We start from the raw sequence: 19,502 nt of genomic DNA on the forward strand, positions 1-19,502 counted from the left end.
CGTGCCGGGGTGGAGGTTGTGGAGGGGGTCCGTGCCGGGGTGGAGGTTGGGGGTTGTGGAGGGGGTCCGTGCCGGGGTGGAGGTTGGGGGGGGGGGTCCGTGCCGGGGTGGAGGTTGGGGGTTGTGGAGGGGGTCCGTGCCGGGGTGGAGGTTGGGGGGGGGGGGTCCGTGCTGGGGTGGAGGTTGGGGGTTGGGGAGGGGGTCCGTGCCGGGGTGGAGGTTGGGGGGGGGTCCGTGCTGGGGTGGAGGTTGGGGCGGGGGGGGGTCCGTGCCGGGGTGGGTGATGGGAGGGCAAATGAGTTGGTCCACCTGGCCAGGTGCCAGCCTCCAACAGTTGGACCCATGCGGTCCATGCCACCTGGCTGGGGGGAGGAGGGGATATGGGCAATGATGACATGTCGTCGTTCCCCTCCCCCCCACCAGGTCGTCATGTTTTCAGATCATCCAGCGATGTTGGCCGCCGTGGTGGCAGCCGCTCATGTCTATGTTGCCCTGGATGAGGAGGAGGAGGAGGAGGAGGAGGAGGAGGAGCGTGCCAGAGAGGCGGCGCAGGCTGCCGCAGAGGGGCAGGCGGCAGCCGCCCAGGCTGGAGGGACACCTGACCGACAGGACGAGGAGGGGGAGGAGGACGTCGCGGCCCCACGGCAACGGAGGCACCCGAGGGCGCCCCGTGTGTACCGGCCCCGGCAGTCATACCAGGACCTCACGGACCGGGAATGCAGGAGGAGACTCCGGATGAGCCGGGAAACCGTGGCACACATCTGCCACCTGCTGGCACACCTGTCACCGCGTGGCACTGGCGGGGGACACCCTCTCCCCGTGTCCGTCAAGGTTACGGTGGCCCTGAACTTTTATGCAACGGGGTCATTCCAGGCACCGAGTGGGGACCTGTCCGGCATATCGCAGACATCGGTGCATCGGTGCATCCGGGCAGTGACAGATGCCCTTTATGCCATGGCGCACCGCTACATCCGCTTCCCCGTGGACCGGGCCAGCCAAGATGCCCGGGCCGTGGGCTTCTCTGCCATTGCCGGGTTCCCCATGGTCCAGGGCGCGATCGATGGGATGCACGTCGCCGTGCGGCCACCTGCAGATAACAGGGCCGTGTTCACTAATAGGAAGGGGACCTATTCGATGAACGTACAGGTGGTCTGCGACCACCGCATGATGATCCTGCACGTCTGCGCCCGTTACCCAGGCAGTGTACACGACTCATTCGTGTTGTCGCGGTCATCCATCCCCGGCATGTACGAGGGACGCCATCCCCGGCTGAGGGGCTGGTTGCTGGGCGACAGGGGCTACCCATTGCGATCGTGGCTGATGACGCCTATACGGAGGCCACGCAATGAGGCGGAGAACCGCTACAATGATGCCCATGTAGCGACAAGGGGAGTGATCGAGAGGTGCTTTGGCGTGCTGAAGATGCGTTTCAGGTGCCTGGACCTCTCTGGGGGCGCCCTCCAGTATCGGTCAGATAGGGTCGGCCGCATCATTGTGGTGTGCTGCGTCCTGCACAACATAGCCCAGCAGAGGGGCGATGTGCCGCAGGCAGAGGAGGGCGGAGTGGAGGAGCAGCAGGAAGAGGCCCAGTCCTCCCCAGATGAGGGGGATGGGGGCAATGGTCAGGGCAGACGGGGTAGACACAGACGGGTGGCTGTCCACCGTTACCGGCTGGCCCAGCGGGCACGGGACAGACTGATAGACGCCCGCTTCACTGACTAGATGGGCGTGGGAATCGGGTAGTATGGCCACAGACCGCACACCATGACAACAGCCGACCACCCACACCCCCCACCCATCCATCCACCCAGCACCATCACCCCCCTCCCCAACCCCACACACCCCACCCGCATGCACACCACCCCCCCACTCCCAATTGCCGATCCACCGGCGGCACAACGGGCCGGGCTCACCCAGTTGCGGGTGGACGCGTGTCTATCGCAGGCCATGGAGAATGATGACAGCCCGCCTCCGATGAGCTCCTGGCTCTACATCGTTGGACTATGTCTGACCCATGGCCACAGTACCACCATCCACCCGGACCATCCCTGCATGCGGCTGTGATACTGCAGCGCACGGTCCCGTCCTCTGCCCGGGGGATGTTGATGGCGGCCCAGGGGGAAGGGGGCAGACTCACCTGGGGCTGAGGTAAGACCACCCCTCACACACACACTTGCGCTCAACGTACATGACACCCCCGCACACTTTGGACAGAGCATAAAGGCAGCTTCGGTAGGTGTAACATTGACTTTAATAACCAAAGGAGTTCATGCACGTGCCCTAGCGCCTAAAACTCATCTGTGCCCTGCACCCGTGCCAACTTACTCAGTGTCTAATTGTTTGGCCTTACGGGCCCTTTGACTACGTCTACGTGGTTCCCCAGACGGTACAGCAGAACTGGAGGTGGACTCCTGTGATTCCTGCCCTCTGACACTGGATCCCTTTGGCGGCCGTTTCCTGGGGCGTCCTGGCCTAGATGGGCCAGGCTGCGGCCCGGGCGACTGGGATGGCGAGCTGCCAGCCTGTCCTGCCCGTTGCCCACCCGATGCACCTGGGACGGAAGGGGGGGAGTCCGAGGTGTCGCGGTGTACCGGGACCTCCCCTACAGAGGGAGCCGGGATGGACCACACCACCTCCTCCTCCCTCGGGGTGCCCGATGGCCCCCAGGCCTCTACATGGGTGGGGGATGCGAACGGACTGGCCATCCGACGCGCCCCCGACATCTGGCGCTGCCAGTCCTGGAGGCCCGTGCTGGTATCGACAGGGGTCTGCAGGTTTGCAGCCATGGAGCCCAGGGGGTTGTCGAACCCTGTCTGCGACAGTGCGACGCCAGCTCGCACATGGCCACTGGCGCCGATGCCCTCAGCGATGGCCTGCTGAGACTGGGCCATGGCCTGCAGAGACTGGGCCATGGCCTGCAGAGACTGGGCTATGGCCTGCTGAGACTGGGCCATGGCCTGCTGAGACTGGGCTATGGCGTTGAGCGCCTCTGCCATCTGGCGCTGGCACTGGCTCATGGCCTCCTGTGAGAGGGCAGCCATTTCCTGGGCCACAGACGCCGCCTGCACGGAAGGCCCCAGGCCTCGCAAACCGTTCCCCATGTCTGACACCGTCGCACCCATTGCCTCCACCGCGGACGCCACCCGTGCGGTGTCAGCCTGGGTGGCACGCATGACCGGGACCACTCCCAGCTCCTGGACGCGGGTGGACTCCTCCACCTGCGACCGCAGCCGCCGCAAGCCACCCGTCACCCTATTCGCTCGTCTCCGTGTCGGTGGTTGCATCGGATCTATGTGTGGGTGTGGTAACTGCAGGAACCCGGGATCCATCTGGGCGGCAGATGTTCGCTTGGCCTGGGCTGCCCTCCGACCGCCCGGTCCCTCTGCTGCTCCTACCTCCACCTGCTGTACCGGGACGGCTGTGTTGTGCGCACCAGTGAGTGTACCAGACGCCTCATCACTAAAGTGCCCAACCGTGGTGAGTGTTTCTGCGATGGTGGAGGGTGTTGGTGACAGCAGTGGCGTTGTGTCGTGCTCTTCGTCCCACTCTGAGTCCATGGCACTTTGGGGTGGGGGTTCGTCTCCACCCATCCACTCTGAGTCACTGTCCGGTATTTCGTCTTCCCGGGTAGGGGTGTCCTGGGTAGTGCTGTCCCGGGTAGTGCTGTCCCGGGTAGGGGTGTCCTGGGTAGTGGTGTCCCGGGTAGGGGTGTCCTGGATAGTGGTGTCCTGGGTAGTGGTGTCCTGGCTCGGATGTGACGGGGGCCTGTGGCTGCCCCCCTCATCGCTGGGTGGTCGCTCCCGCACGTGACGGGGGTGTCGTCTCCCTGTTGCTCCAGGTCTCTCCGTCTCCCGTGGTCTCCGAGGGGCATCCTGCGGGCGTTCTGCATCTGCGGGGATGGGTGCCTGGACGTTTGGTCCTGCGATACACAATGAAGCATGCATGGTTAGACATCAGGCAGTGATCAGGTGATACGGGAGAGGGGGATATAGGGGAGGGGGGATATGGGGACGGGCTGTTGGTGGCTCACTTGCTCGTGGGGCCCCGACCTCTGCATCAGCAACCTCCCGGTCGTCAGGTCCGCCAGCCAGTTCCAGGGCCCTTTCCTCGTGTACGGTCAGTGGCCTCTCATCAGCGGGCCCTCCTCCAGTCCTCACATGCTCCCTATTGTTGTGTGCGCGCTTCTCCTGGGGGGGGGGGGGGGGGGGTGGTGGCAGGGGTAAAAGGCAACAGTGTTAGGCAGGTATATGAATGCACGCCATCGGTTGCGCGTGCATTGCAGAGGTTAAGGTTAGGGCTGGATTCACTTGGGGATATGGGGGATATGGGGGAGGGGGGATATGGGGGAGGGGGGATATGGGGGATATGGGGGAGGGGGGATATGGGGGATATGGGGGAGGGGGGATATGGGGGATATGGGGGAGGGGGGATATGGGGGAGGGGGGAATATGGGGGATATGTGGGAGGGGGGATATGGGGGAGGGGGGATATGGGGGAGGGGGGAATATGGGGGATATGGGGGAGGGGGGGATATGGGGGAGGGGGGAATATGGGGGATATGGGGGAGGGGGGATATGGGGGATATGGGGGAGGGGGGGATTTGGGGGAGAGGGGATATGGGGGATATGGGGGACGCTCACCCTGCCTGCTCTGACGAGGTCGTTCACCTTCTTGTGGCACTGGGTGCCTGTCCGTGGTGTCAGGGCCACAGCGGTGACGGCCTCTGCCACCTCCCTCCACAGACGCCGGCTGTGGCGTGGGGCAACTCTGCGGCCGTGCCCGGGATACAGGGCGTCCCTCCTCTGCTCCACCGCATCCAGGAGCGCCTCCACATCGCGTGACTCGAACCTCGGGGCTGAGCGACGGCCAGCCATCAAGTCGGGTGTTGCGGTCGGCTGTTCCGGTCGGGTGGGGGGGGAGCTGCGCGGCCTTATGAGCCGTCACGCCGTGCAGCGCGTATGACGCTGCACGGCGTGAACCACTGCGCAAGCGCGGATCCCGTTACGTCGCTGCTAGCCCATTTCGGGCCGCAGACTATCGGCCCATTTTTATGACGTGACGCAAGTGGGATTTGCGCCGTTTTTTGCGCCGATCGGCGGAGTTTCCGCCGATAACGGAGAATTTCGCCCAGTATCTCCACTCTATTTTCTAAAATGGATTTCATACCAGAATTAACTTTATCCTTGCAAAACTAAGGTAATTGCATCTTTTCAACTGTTTTACTGTCAGTTCACCAGCTTTGTTTGTCAGGCATGACTCAATGTGCTCTGTGCTAGAAGGTTGTGTATTCAAGTCTCACTCCAGTTATTTGAGCTCAAAAATCCCTGGGCTGACACTGGGGGAATGCTGCAATCTTAGAGGTGTCGTCTTCTGGATGCAGTGTTAAACCAAGACCCCATTCCAGTGGATAGAAAAGACCCAATAGCATTACCTTTAGGAGCTGGAAGATTTATTCCCAACATGCTTGTCAATGATTTTTCCTCAACAAATACATTAAAATGGATCATCTGGTCATCATCAAATTGTTGTTTATGGGGCGTTGCTATGCCCAAACTGCATGCCACAATTCCTACATTGTAGCAGTGACTGCACTTTGGTAAGGTCCTAGAACGAAACCCTGGCTCAATAGACTGCAGATTTTAATTTTGGTGTAGACGTGGAAGAGCAGAGTCACAGCACTGCCAGTTTACTTTCAACAAATGAATAAAATATTTATTTTACATGCAAAGATTGACTACAACACGGTACTCCTTCCCCCCACCTATATCTCCACAGATGTGCACAGATTTCTAAGGTTAACAAAAGTTACAGAATATAACTTTATTGTTCTTGCTCAGTGCACAGTCCATGTAAACCAGGTAAACTATCCGACATACCACATTCTGAAAACAAGTGGCAGATGCAATCCAATACAACTTCTGTGAATTTCTCATCACTGGTTCTGTGGTTCTAAATCCCCCCAGATGCTTATCACACTGTGAACCAACTGGTCTGACTGGAGCTCTGCCTTCCGCCTGTGTGTTTCCAAACTTCACTCTCATAACACACGCCTTAAAATCGTCTCCCTAATAATGCTTTCATTCATATGACTTCACCAAGGATCCACTTCCAGGAATTCAATCTCTCTTTTCAGTATAGCTCTGCCTTGGATTGTCACATGCATCAATGCTCTCCGATGGGGTCTGGCCCGCGATCGGGGCTCACTGATCGGCGGGCCGGCCTCTCCCTCCCCGGGCCAACTTTCCTGCGTGGCCGGCCCCTGAACACTGACGCCATGTTGAGTCAGGGCTGGCACGCTGAAGAAGTCCCCCGCGCATGCGCAGGTTGTCGGGGCACCCATTTGGCGCTGGGAAGGGAGGCTGGAGCGGCGTGAACCACTCCAGTGCCGTGCTGACCCCCTGTGGGGGCCAGAATCGGTCATCCCCGTGCCCGTTTCGCGCCATCGTGAAACGCGACGGTGTTCACGACGGCACGAACATTTGGGTTCCATTTTGGATAATCGCCCCCCTTATGTTTCCTGACAACTTCAAAAGTATTATTTTGGCTTTAAAACACTTTGCAAATTCCTGAGGTTACAAAATGTGCAATATATATTTACGTTTTTTCTTGGTTGACAAAAGCTTTTAATACCACGTTTGGTTCTTGCAAAACCCTCTTTCGACCATAATTTTGTATCCGAACAACAATACTATCAACTTTACCATGGAGCTTGATTCAGGTTGGAAGGGTAGCTATCCAACTATCAAACCCTTCATGCACATGTCAACATGAACCTACTCTGTGCATGGTCCAGCAGTTTGAGAATGACATTGGTGAAGTATCAAAATTTTGTTCACAAGCTCTTCTGAATGCAGAAGGGAGGAGGCTGTCAGGAGAGGTGGTGAGTGAGGATTCAGAACTTCACCAGATTGTAAGAAATATGGGCGAAATTCTCCCCCAACGGCGCGATGTCCGCCGACTTTCGCCCAAAACGGCGCCAATTAGACGGGCATCGCGCCGCCCCAAAGGTGCGGAATGCTCCGCATCTTTGGGGGCCGAGCCCCGACATTGAGGGGCTAGGCTGGCGCCGGAGGGATTTACGCCCCGCCAGCTGGCGGAAACGGCGTTTGTTGCCCCGCCGGCTGGCGCGGAAATGACATCCCCGGGCGGCGCATGCGCGGGAGTGTCAGCGGCCGCTGACAGTTTCCCGCGCATGCGCAGTGGGGAGAGTCTCTTCCGCCTCCGCCATGGTGAAGGCCGTTGCGGAGGCGGAAGGGAAAGAGTGCCCCCACGGCACAGGCCCGCCCGCGGATCGGTGGGCCCCGATCGCGGGCCAAGCCACCGTGGGGGCATCCCCCAGGGTCAGATCGCCCCGCGCCCCCGCCAGGACCCCGGAGCCCGCACACGCCGCCTTGTCCCGCCGGTAAATACCTACTTTAATTTACGCCGGCGGGACAGGCAATTTCTCGGCGGGACTTCGGCCCATCCGGGCCGGAGAATTGAGTGGGGGGGCCCGCCAACCGGTGCGGCCCGATTCCCGCCCCCGCCCAATCTCCGGTACCGGAGACTTCGGCAACTGGCGGGGGCGGGATTCACGGCGGCCAACGGCCATTCTCCGACCCGCTGGGGGGTCGGAGAATGACGCCCAGGAACGGGAGCGGCAATTGATACAAGATCAATTTTAAATTTCTGATAGATCAATTTTTGTTCAGCAAAGTATTAAGGGATATGGGCCAAAGGTACGTACTGTTCTATGTTCTATATTGGATAGACATATGGACGAAAAGGGAATAGTGCAGATGGGCTTTAGAGTGGTTTCACAGGTCGGCGCAACGTCGAGGGCCGAAGGGCCTGTATTGCGCTGTAATGTTCTATGTTCTACGTATTTGGGCAGCACGGTAGCACTGTTGTTTCACAGCTCCAGGGACCCAGGTTCGATTCCTGCTTGGGTCACTGTCTGTTTGTGCCGAGTCTGCACATTCTTCCCGTGTCTGCGTGGGTTTCCTCCGGGTGCTCCTGTTTCCTCCCACAAGTCCCGAAAGACGTGGGGCGGGACTCTCCGAAATGGAGGCAGAGTGTTCACGCCGTCGTGAACGCCGTCGAGGTTCACGACGGCGTGAAATGGCCCCTATCCCGACCGATTCAGGACCCGATTATGGACAAGGAGCAGCGCCGCGTCATTTACGCGCGCCAGGCCTTGGCGGCGCGTAAAGGCGGCGCCGCATACATGACGCGGCCGGCGCCGCATAACTGGCGTCAATCGCGCATGTGCGGGTTGGCCGGCGCCAACCCGCGCATGCGTGGTTGCCGTCCTCTCCGCGTCCGTCCCGCAAGAAGATGTCTGACGGATCTTGCGGGGCTGCGGAAGAAAGGAGGTCCTCCTTCAGCGAGGCCGGCCCGATGATCGGTGGGCACCGATCGCGGGCGAGACCCCATTTGAGGCCCCCCTCGGTGCAGGATCCCCCCTCAGCCCCCGCAGGCCGCCCCCCGCGTTCCCGCGCTGTTCCCGCCGGCAGCGACCAGGTGTGGACGGCGCCAGGGGGAACCCGCCGTTTTGGGTAGGCCGCTCGGCCCATCTGGGCCAGAGAATCGCAGGGGTACCGGTGAATCGCCATTTTGGCTGTTTCGGGCGATTCACTGTACCGCGCCGCGCAAAATGCGATTGTGCCGATTTGGCCGCTTCCGTGAATCGCGGGAGGGCGTCGGACCGGCATCGCGGGAAAATTTGGCGACCCAGACGATTCTCCCAACCGGCGCGGGAGCGGAGAATTGCGCCGTGCTTTTAGGTAATTTGAACATTGTTAATTCTCCCTCTGTGTACCCGAACAGGCGCCGGAATGTAGCGACTGGAAGCTTTTCACAGTAGCTTCATTGCAGTGTTAATGTAAGCCTACTATTGACAATAAAGATTATTGTTGAATGGAGCAGCAAAATTGAGGGGCTGAATGGCCTGCTCCTGTTCCCATATCCAACAGGCTTGATGGGCCAAATGTCCTACCCTTGCTCCTGTTTCTTTTGATTCTACAATTTTGATTCCTCATTCACCTGACTGCAGAAGGGACTGGCTGTCGAAACAGGAAAAAGAAGGAAAATAGGGAATAACATATTACCCTCCCAACACAAAAACATAAGTCAGACTGTTAGCCAACATGTTTTCCGTTAGTCAGTACACAAATCTACTGTTCAAATACACAAGTCTTCCACTCGGCATAATATTTGTTTGGCTGGTATTTTGTGCATTCAACCAGTCTATGCTGATCTGAGAATGTTCTATATCTGGTGATCACTTATTCATTAACTCCCTCATACATTTATTGACAGCAGTTGATCCTCCCGGATATGAATCAGATTATTAGGATATATTTTGTGGATGTACACTGAAGTCCTACTGGTGAAGTGACACTGGCAGGCTGAAATTTTAATCAGGAATAGATGAGTGGAAGAGTGGCTTCTTATCCATTAAAACCAACTTTAATAAAATAGGAAGTTAGTGACCATGGGCGGGATTCTCCACAATCGGCGTGATGTCCGCCGACCGGCACCAAAAACGGCGCGAATCAGTCCGGCATCGCGCCACCCCAAAGGTGCAGAATTCTCCGCATCTTGAGGGGCCGAGCCCTCACCTTGAGGGGCTAGTCCCGCGCCGGACTGATTTCCGCCCCGCCAGCTGGCTGGAAAGGCCTTTGGTGCCCCTCCAGCTGGCGCGGAAATGACTTTGCCGGGCGGCACATGCGCGGGAGCGTCAGCGGCTGCTCACGGCATCCCCGCGCATGCGCAGTGGAGGGGGTCTCTCCGCCATAGTGGAGACCATGGCGAAGGCGGAAGGAAAAGAGAGCCCCCATAAGAGTGCCCCCATGGCACAGGCCCGCCCGCGGATCGGCGGGCCCCGATCGCGGGCCAGGCCACCGTTGGGGCACCCCTGGGGCCAGATCGCCCCGCGCCCCCCCCCCCCCACCCCAGGACCCCGGAGCCCGCCCGCGCTGCCTTGTCCCGCCGGTAAGAGAGGTGGTTTGATTCTCGCCGGCGGGACAGGCATTCCAGCAGCGGGACTTCGGCCCATCGCGGGCCGGAGAATTGTCGGGGGGGGGGGGGGGGGGGGGAGGCGCCAACCGGCGTGGCCCGATTCCCACCCCCGCCGAATGTCCGGTGCCGGAGAATTCGGCAACCGGCGGGGGCGGGATTCACGCCAGCCCCCGGCGATTCTCCGACCCGGCGGGGGGTCAGAGAATCCTGCCCCATATGTGTACAGCAGCCAATTATTTTTAAAAATTACAATTCTACAAATGCCAGGCTGTGTTACTTCAATCATTAAAACTACAATAAGACACTACTGCAACATAATATGTAAATGATCTTCAGTATTCGATAAGGATGCCCAGATGAGTTGAACTGACTGTTTGCAATAAACTTTTACACATGCACATATTTTGTTTTGGTATTTCATTTCAGTATCCTGAAATCATACTATATAGTAAGAGTGCACAAAAATACCATATATACACAAGTAGACATTGGCTTATTGAAGATAATTAGTTGTAGTTGTTCAACTACCAAAGGAACTTTGTACGAGCATGCTCTTTTAAATTCATTCATGGGATGTGGGTGTGGCTGGCTGTGCCAACATCTATTGCCCATGCCTGATTACCCTTGAACTGAATGGTTTGCTAGGATATTTCAGAGTCAACCACACTGCTGTGGGCTGGAGTCACATGTAGGCCAGGCCAGGCAAGGATGGCAGAGTTCCTTCTCCGAAGGATATGAGTGAACCAGATGGGTTTTTACAACAACTGACAATGATTTTACGGTCAACATTGGACTTTTAGTTGCAGATTTTCATTTAATTTTAATTTTGCCAGCTGCCGTGATGATATTCGAACCCACATTCCCAGAGCAAAACCTGCGCCTTTGGATTAGTAGTCCAGGACACCACTACCTCCCCCTAATGCCCTGCTAGCATTTAATTCTGATATTATTTTCTTACAACATTGGCACTATAGCTCCGTGCTGCGCTGTTTACTGTACTAAGTTGTTACTGTTTTATTCACCTTTCAGTACTTAATTCAGTTGTAAGGGTCCTTCCTGTTGATTCCCTTAATTCCCTTTTCTTTATTTTTGCCGTTATCATTTTTGATCCTTGGATGCTTAATGGACATGTATCTTTAAGTCAAGCAGCAGAGTGAATGATGAGTTCTAGAAGTTGCAACATAGTATATGGTGCTGCTAACTTTGGACAGCAAGACACCAGACTTTTCGGCACCCGAGAGATGGAGTGGGCCTTGGTTCGATTGCTTGGCTGGTGTCAAATGAATTGGCCAAAAGGCTGTATTCTGCCATTAGGTGCCATGAATATGCAAGTAGGGGTCCTAATGCCAGCATTCAGACCCAGAGGCAAAATTATTAGGCAAGGAGGTGGAGCATCCTGGTCCTTATTGGGCATCCCAGCTTTGCTCATAAGTTAACTTCAAGTGGCTTGAATCTCTTTGGGCACCTTTTCTAATTATATCGCACATTCTGCACCAATAACTGGCCTGGCTCGAGTTCCTTGCCCATGATCTCTGAATTAAGGGGGGAAATTCAGGTAATGAATCCCAAATTTTAAGCACTACATCAACTCTTTAAAAAAGTGAATGACTAACTATTACAATACAGTGAATCTGGTGGAGAATGGGTAGAGTATTAATTTGTTTTTATATTTTGTGACTTTATCACAGGACACTAGTAGTTTTCAATGCACTGCCCTTGTAACTAAGTAGCATGCTTTATTGGATCATGTTTCAGTTTAGATTCTGCTGCCGTTCTACTTCCCCATAGATCATGGGCGTCATTCTCCGCCCCCCCAGAGGGTCGGAGAATGGCCGTTGGCCGCCGTGAATCCCGCCCCCGCCGAAGTCTCCGAAGGGAGAAAAGTCGGCGGGGCGTTAATGGCGCCGCTGCCGCGGAGAATGTCACGGGTCTGCGCAAGGCAGCCGATTTACGGCCTGCCGATATTCTCCCTTCCGGATGGGCCGAAGTCCCGTCGACGTGATGACCGTTCACGTCGACGTGAATCAAACCTCCTTTTCATCGGCGTGACCCGGTGCTCCAGGCTCACGCCGACCAGCGAGGAGGTGAGTGACGGCCTGGGGGGTTGGCTCTGGGCAGGAAATGGCGTGGCCGCAGACTGATTGCGTGAGGAGAGGTGTGTCTCGGCTTGTGTGTGTGTGTGTGCGGTGGGGGGGGGGGGGGGTGGTTAGAGTAGGCTGGGCTCCGGGGGAGTGCCGGGAGGGGGTCCGTGCCGGGGTGGAGGTTGGGGGTTGGGGGGGGTCCGTGCCGGGGTGGAGGTTGGGGGTTGGAGGGGGTCCGTGCCGGGGTGGAGGTTGGGGGTTGGGGGGGGTCCGTGCTGGGGTGGAGGTTGGGGAGGGGGTCCGTGCTGGGGTGGAGGTTGGGGGTTGGGGGGGGTCCGTGCCGGGGTGGAGGTTGGGGGTTGGGGGGGTCCGTGCTGGGGTGAAGGTTGGGGAGGGGGTCCGTGCTGGGGTGGAGGTTGGGGGTTGGGGGGGGTCCGTGCCGGGGTGGAGGTTGGGGGTTGGAGGGGGTCCGTGCTGGGTGGAGGTTGGGGGTTGGAGGGGGTCCGTGCTGGGGTGGAGGTTGGGGAGGGGGTCCGTGCTGGGATGGAGGTTGGGGGTTGGGGGGGTCCGTGCTGGGGTGGAGGTTGGGGAGGGGGTCCGTGCTGGGGTGGAGGTTGGGGGTTGGAGGGGGTCCGTGCCTGGGTGGAGGTTGGGGAGGGGGTCCGTGCTGGGGTGGAGGTTGGGGGTTGGAGGGGGTCCATGCTGGGGTGGAGGTTGGGGAGGGGGTCCGTGCTGGGGTGGAGGTTGGGGGTTGGGGGGGTCCGTGCCGGGGTGGAGGTTGGGGGTTGGGGGGGGTCCGTGCTGGGGTGGAGGTTGGGGAGGGGGTCCGTGCTGGGGTGGAGGTTGGGGGGGGTCCGTGCCGGGGTGGAGGTTGGAGGGGGTCCGTGCCGGGGTGGAGGTTGGGGGTTGAAGGGGGTCTGTGCTGGGGTGGAGGTTGGGGAGGGGGTCCGTGCTGGGGTGGTGGTTGGGGGTTGGGGGGGGGTCCGTGCTGGGGTGGAGGTTGGGGAGGGGGTCCGTGCCGAGGAGGGTGATGGGAGGGCAAATGAGTTGGTCCACCTGGCCAGGTGCCAGCCTCCAACAGTTGGACCCATGCGGTCCATGCCACCTGGCTGGGGGGAGGAGGGGATATGGGCAATGATGACATGTCGTCGTTCCCCTCCCCCCCACCAGGCCGTCATGTTTTCAGATCATCCAGCGATGTTGGCCGCCGTGGTGGCAGCCGCTCATGTCTATGTTGCCCTGGATGAGGAGGAGGAGGAGGAGGAGCGTGCCAGAGAGGCGGCGCAGGCTGCCGCAGAGGGGCAGGCGGCAGCCGCCCAGGCTGGAGGGACACCTGACCAACAGGACGAGGAGGGGGAGGAGGACGTCGCGGCCCCACGGCAACGGAGGCACCCGAGGGCGCCCCGTGTGTACCGGCCCCGGCAGTCATACCAGGACCTCACGGACCGGGAATGCTGGAGGAGACTCCGGATGAGCCGGGAAACCGTGGCACACATCTGTCACCTGCTGGCACACCTGTCACCGCGTGGCACTGGCGGGGAACACTCTCTCCCCGTGTCCGTCAAGGTTACGGTGGCGCTGAACCTTTATGCAACGGGGTCATTCCAGGCACCGAGTGGGGACCTGTCCGGCATATCGCAGTCATCGGTGCACCGGTGCATCCGGGCAGTGACAGATACCCTTTATGCCATGGCGCACCGCTACATCCGCTTCCCCGTGGACCGGGCCAGCCAAGATGCCCGGGCCGTGGGCTTCTCTGCCGTGGCCGGGTTCCCCATGGTCCAGGGCGCGATCGATGGGATGCACGTCGCCATGAGGCCACCTGCAGATAACAGAGCCGTGTTCACTAATAGGAAGGGGACCTATTCGATGAACGTACAGGTGGTCTGCGACCACCGCATGATGATCCTGCACGTCTGCGCCCGTCACCCAGGCAGTGTACACGACTCATTCGTGTTGTCGCGGTCATCCATCCCCGGCATGTACGAGGGACGCCATCCCCGGCTGAGGGGCTGGTTGCTGGGCGACAGGGGCTACCCATTGCGATCGTGGCTGATGACGCCTATACGGAGGCCACGCAATGAGGCGGAGAACCGCTACAATGATGCCCATGTAGCGACAAGGGGAGTGATCGAGAGGTGCTTTGGCGTGCTGAAGATGCGTTTCAGGTGCCTGGACCTCTCTGGGGGCGCCCTCCAGTATCGGTCAGATAGGGTCGGCCGCATCATTGTGGTGTGCTGCGTCCTGCACAACATAGCCCAGCAGAGGGGCGATGTGTCGCAGGCAGAGGAGGGCGGAGTGGAGGAGCAGCAGGAAGAGGCGCAGTCCTTCCCAGATGAGGGGGATGGGGGCAATGGTCAGGGCAGACGGGGTAGACACAGGCGGGTGGCTGTCCACCGTTACCGGCTGGCCCAGCGGGCACGGGGCAGACTGATAGACGCCCGCTTCACTGACTAGATGGGCGTGGGAATCGGGTAGTATGGCCACAGACCGCACACCATGGCAACAGCCGATCACCCACACCCCCCACCCATCCACCCACCCAGCACCCTCACCCCCCTCCCCAACCCCACCCACCCCACCCGCATGCACACCACCCCCCACCCCCCCATTGCCAATCCACCGGCGGCACAACGGGCCTGGCTCACACAGTTGCGGGTGGACGCGTGTCTATCGCAGGCCATGGAGGATGATGACAACCCGCCCTGCTGTGAGCTCCTGGCTCTACATCGTTGGACTATGTCTGACCCATGGCCACAGTACCACCATCCACCCGGACCATCCCTGCATGCGGCTGTGACACTGCAGCGCACGGTCCCGTCCTCTGCCCGGGGGATGTTGATGGCGGCCCAGGGGGAAGGGGGCAGACTCACCTGGGGCTGAGGTAAGACCACCCGTCACACACACACTTGCGCTCAACGTACATGACACGCCCGCACACTTTGGACAGAGCACAAAGGCAGCTTCGGTAGGTGTAACATTGAATTTAATAACCAAAGGAGTTCATGCACGTGCCCTAGCCCCTAAAACTCATCTGTGCCCTGCACCCGTGCCAACTTACTCAGTGTCTAATTGTTTGGCCTTACGGGCCCTTTGACTACGTCTACGTGGTTCCCCAGACGGTACAGCAGAACTGGAGGTGGACTCCTGTGATTCCTGCCCTCTGACACTGGATCCCTTTGGCGGCCGTTTCCTGGGGCGTCCTGGCCTAGATGGGCCAGGCTGCGGCCCGGGCGACTGGGATGGCGAGCTGCCAGCCTGTCCTGCCCGTTGCCCACCCGATGCACCTGGGACGGAAGGGGGAGAGTCCGAGGGTACCGGGACCTCCCCTACAGAGGGAGCCGGGACGGACCACACCACCTCCTCCTCCCTCGGGGTGCCCAATGGCCCCCAGGCCTCTACATGGGTGGGGGATGCGAACGGACTGGCCATCCGACGCCCCCCCGACATCTGGCGCTGCCAGTCCTGGAGGCCCGTGCTGGTATCGACAGGGTTCTGCAGGTTTGCAGCCATGGAGCCCAGGGGGTTGGCAAACCCTGTCTGTGACAGTGCGACGCCGGCTCGCACATGGCCACTGGCGCCGATGCCCTCAGCGATGGCCTGCTGAGACTGGGCCATGGCCTGCTGAGACTGGGCCATGGCCTGCTGAGACTGGGCTATGGCGTTGAGCGCCTCTGCCATCTGGCGCTGGCACTGGCTCATGGCCTCCTGTGAGAGGGCAGCCATTTCCTGGGCCACAGACGGCGCCTGCACGGAAGGCCCCAGGCCTCGCAAACTGTTCCCCATATCTGACACCGTCGCATCCATTGCCTCCACCGTGGACGCCACCCGTGCGGTGTCAGCCTGGGTGGCACGCATGACCGGCACCACTCCCAGCTCCTGGACGCGGGTGGACTCCTCCACCTGCGACTGCAGCCGCCGCAAGCCGGCCGTCACCCTCTTCGCTCGTCTCCGGGTCGGTGGTTGCATCGGATCTATATGTGGGTGTGGTAACTGCAGGAACCCGGGATCCATCTGGGTGGCAGATGTTCGCTTGGCCTGGGCTGCCCTCCGACCGCCCGGTCCCTCTGCTGCTCCTACCTCCACCTGCTGTACCGGGACGGCTGTGTTGTGCGCACCAGTGAGTGTACCAGACGCCTCATCACTAAAGTGCCCAACCGTGGTGAGTGTTTCTGCGATGGTGGAGGGTGTTGGTGACAGCAGTGGCGTTGTGTCGTGCTCTTCGTCCCACTCTGACTCCATGGCACTTTGGGGTGGGGGTTCGTCTCCACCCATCCACTCTGAGTCACTGTCCGGTATTTCGTCTTCCCGGGTAGGGGTGTCCTGGGTAGTGCAGTCCCGGGTAGGGGTGTCCTGGGTAGTGGTGTCCTGGGTAGTGGTGTCCTGGGTAGTGGTGTCCTGGCTCGGATGTGACGGGGGCCTGTGGCTGCCCCCCTCATCGCTGGGTGGTCGCTCCCGCACGTGACGGGGGTGTCGTCTCCCTGTTGCTCCAGATCTCTCCGTATCCCGTGGTGTGCGAGGGGCATCCTGCGGGCGTCGCATGCTGGAGGGTCCGGGTCTCTCCGTCTCCCGTGGTCTCCGAGGGGCATCCTGCGGGCGTCGCATGCTGGAGGGTGCGGGTCTCTCCGTCTCCTGTGGTCTCCGAGGGGCATCCTGCGGGCGGTGTGCATCTGCGGGGATGGGTGCCTGGACGTTTGGTCCTGCGATACACAATGAAGCATGCATGGTTAGACATCAGGTAGTGATCAGGTGATACGGGGAGGGGGATATAGGGGAGGGGGGATATGGGGACGGGCTGTCGGTAGCTCACTTGCTGGTGGGCCCCCGACCTCTGCATCAGCAACCTCCCGGTCCTTAGGTCCGCCAGCCAGTTCCAGGGCCCTTTCCTCGTGTACGGTCAGTGGCCTCTCATCAGCGGGCCTCCTCCAGTCCTCACATGCTCCCTATTGTTGTGTGCGCGCTTCTCCTGTGGGGGGGGGGGGTGGTGGCAGGGGTAAAAGGCAACAGTGTTAGGCAGGTATATGAATGCACGCCATCGGTTGCGCATGCATTGCAGAGGTTAAGGTTAGGGCTGGATTCACTTGGGGATATGGGGGATATGGGGGAGGGGGGATATGGGGGATATGGGGGAGGGGGGATATGGGGAGGGGGATATGGGGGATATGGGGGAGGGGGGATATGGGGGAGGGGGGATATGTGGGAGGGGGGATATGGGGGAGGGGGGATATGGGGTGGGGGGATATGGGGAGGGGGGATATGGGGGAGGGGGGATATGGGGGATATGGGGGAGGGGGGATATGGGGATATGGGGGAGGGGGGATATGGGGAGGGGGGATATGGGGGAGGGGGGATATGGGGAGGGGGGATATGGGGGAGGGGGGATATGGGGAGGGGGGATATGGGGGAGGGGGGATATGGGGGATATGGGGAGGGGGGATATGGGGGATATGGGGTAGGGGGATATCAGGGAGGGGGGATATGGGGAGGGGGATATGGGGGATATGGGGGAGGGGGGATATGGGGGAGGGGGGATATGGGGGAGGGGGCATATGGGGGATATGGGGAGGGGGGATATGGGGGAGGGGGGATATGGAGGATATGGGGGAGGGGGGATATGGGGAGGGGGGATATGGGGGATATGGGGGAGGGGGGATATGGGGGATATGGGGGAGGGGGGATATGGGGGAGGGGGATATGGGGGATATGTGGGAGGGGGATATGGGGGAGGCTCACCCTGCCTGCTCTGACGAGGTCGTTCACCTTCTTGTGGCACTGGGTGCCTGTCCGTGGTGTCAGGGCCACAGCAGTGACGGCCTCTGCCACTTCCCTCCACAGACGCCGGCTGTGGCGTGGGGCAACTCTGCGGCTGAGCCCGGGATACAGGGCGTCCCTCCTCTGCTCCACCGCGTCCAGGAGCGCCTCCACATCGCGTGACTCGAACCTTGGGGCTGAGCGACGGCCAGCCATCCAGTCGGGTGTTGCGGTCGGGTGTTCCGGTCGGGTGGGGGGGAGCTGCGCGGCCTTATGAGCCGTCATGCCGTGCAGCGCGTAAGACGCTGCACAGCGTGAACCACTGCGCAAGCGCGGATCCCATTACGTCGCTGCTAGCCCATTTCGGCCGGAGACTATCGTCCCATTTTTATGACGTGACGCAAGTGGGATTTGCGCCGTTTTTTGCGCCGATCGGCGGACTTTCCGCCGATAACGGAGAATTTCGCCCCATGATCCTCGCAAGTAGGCTAAGATCATACCTATTAGTGTTCTACATCTCTAACCCTGCTGGAGTTTGTGGAACCATAGAAGGGGGAGGCAGTGGCATAGTGGTATTGTCATTGGACTAATAATCCAGAGACCCAGAGTCATGTTCTGGGGACCTGGGTTTGAATCCCACCACAGCAGTTGGTGAAATTTGAATTCAATAATAATCTGGAATTAAAAGTCTAAAGGTGACCATGAAACTGTTGTCAATTGTTGTAAAGATCCATCTGGTTCACTAATATCCTTCCTGCTGTGCTTACCTGAACTTGATTACATGTGACTCCAGACCCACAGCAATGGCCCAGCCTGCGATGCCCACATCCAATCCAATGAAAAAAAAAGAATCCATAGAATCTCTACAGTGCAGAAGGAGGCCATTAGGCCCATTGAGTCTGTACTGACCCTCTGAAAGAGCACCCTACCTAGGCCCACTCACCCGCTCTATCACTGTAACCCCACCTAACCTGCACATCTCAGGACATTTAGAGGTCAAGCCATCTAACTTGCACACAGAGTGAGTCATAGAGATCTACAGCACAGAAAAGGCCCTTTTGCCAATCGCGTCTGCATCGGTCAAAAGTAACCACCTAACTATTCTAAACCCATTTTCTAGCACTTGGCCCATAGCCTTGTATGCATTTGCATTGCAAGTGCACATCTAAATAGCTCTTAATTCACCTTTGGGCTGTGGGAGGAAACCGGAGCACCCAGAGGAAACTTAGCAGACATGGGGGGAACATGCAAACCCCACACAGACAATCACCCAATTCCTGAATCGAACTCGGATGCCTGTCCAACCATTCCATTCCATCTTAGCGTTTATGCCCTGCTCAAGACACCTCCCATCTCTTCTTATCTCACTCTATCATAACCCTGTATTCCGTTCTCCGTCATTTGCTTAGCTTTCTGTTAAATGCATCTACACTCACTCCTCAAATACTTTCTCTGGTAACGTGATCCAGTCTAGTGTCTCGAATGTATTAATTGGCCCTTCAACAACTGGATAATTCCTTTAATCGAATGGCTTCTCAACTAACACTTTCAGGAGGTTCCAGGTTTTAGTGAATACAGCAGGCCTCAACTTTCACCTGTGTATGCTGTCTTCCTGTCTGGTGGTTATGGTGAAGTCTCCAACATAGATGTGATATTGGTATTCAGGTT

General features: G+C 59.1%; 1 long non-coding RNA gene across 1 annotated transcript in view; it reads left to right on the top strand.

The window, feature by feature from the left end:
• LOC140407916 (uncharacterized) overlaps positions 1–19,502 on the top strand; it is a 252,990-nt gene that overhangs the window by 49,075 nt on the left and 184,413 nt on the right. Inside the window, exon 2 of the long non-coding RNA XR_011939889.1 lies at positions 5,132–5,196. This is a non-coding gene — a long non-coding RNA (uncharacterized lncRNA). The remainder of the gene's footprint in view (positions 1–5,131; positions 5,197–19,502) is intronic.

Source organism: Scyliorhinus torazame, chromosome 2, assembly GCF_047496885.1.
Source record: "Scyliorhinus torazame isolate Kashiwa2021f chromosome 2, sScyTor2.1, whole genome shotgun sequence".
Classification (NCBI taxonomy): domain Eukaryota; kingdom Metazoa; phylum Chordata; class Chondrichthyes; order Carcharhiniformes; family Scyliorhinidae; genus Scyliorhinus; species Scyliorhinus torazame.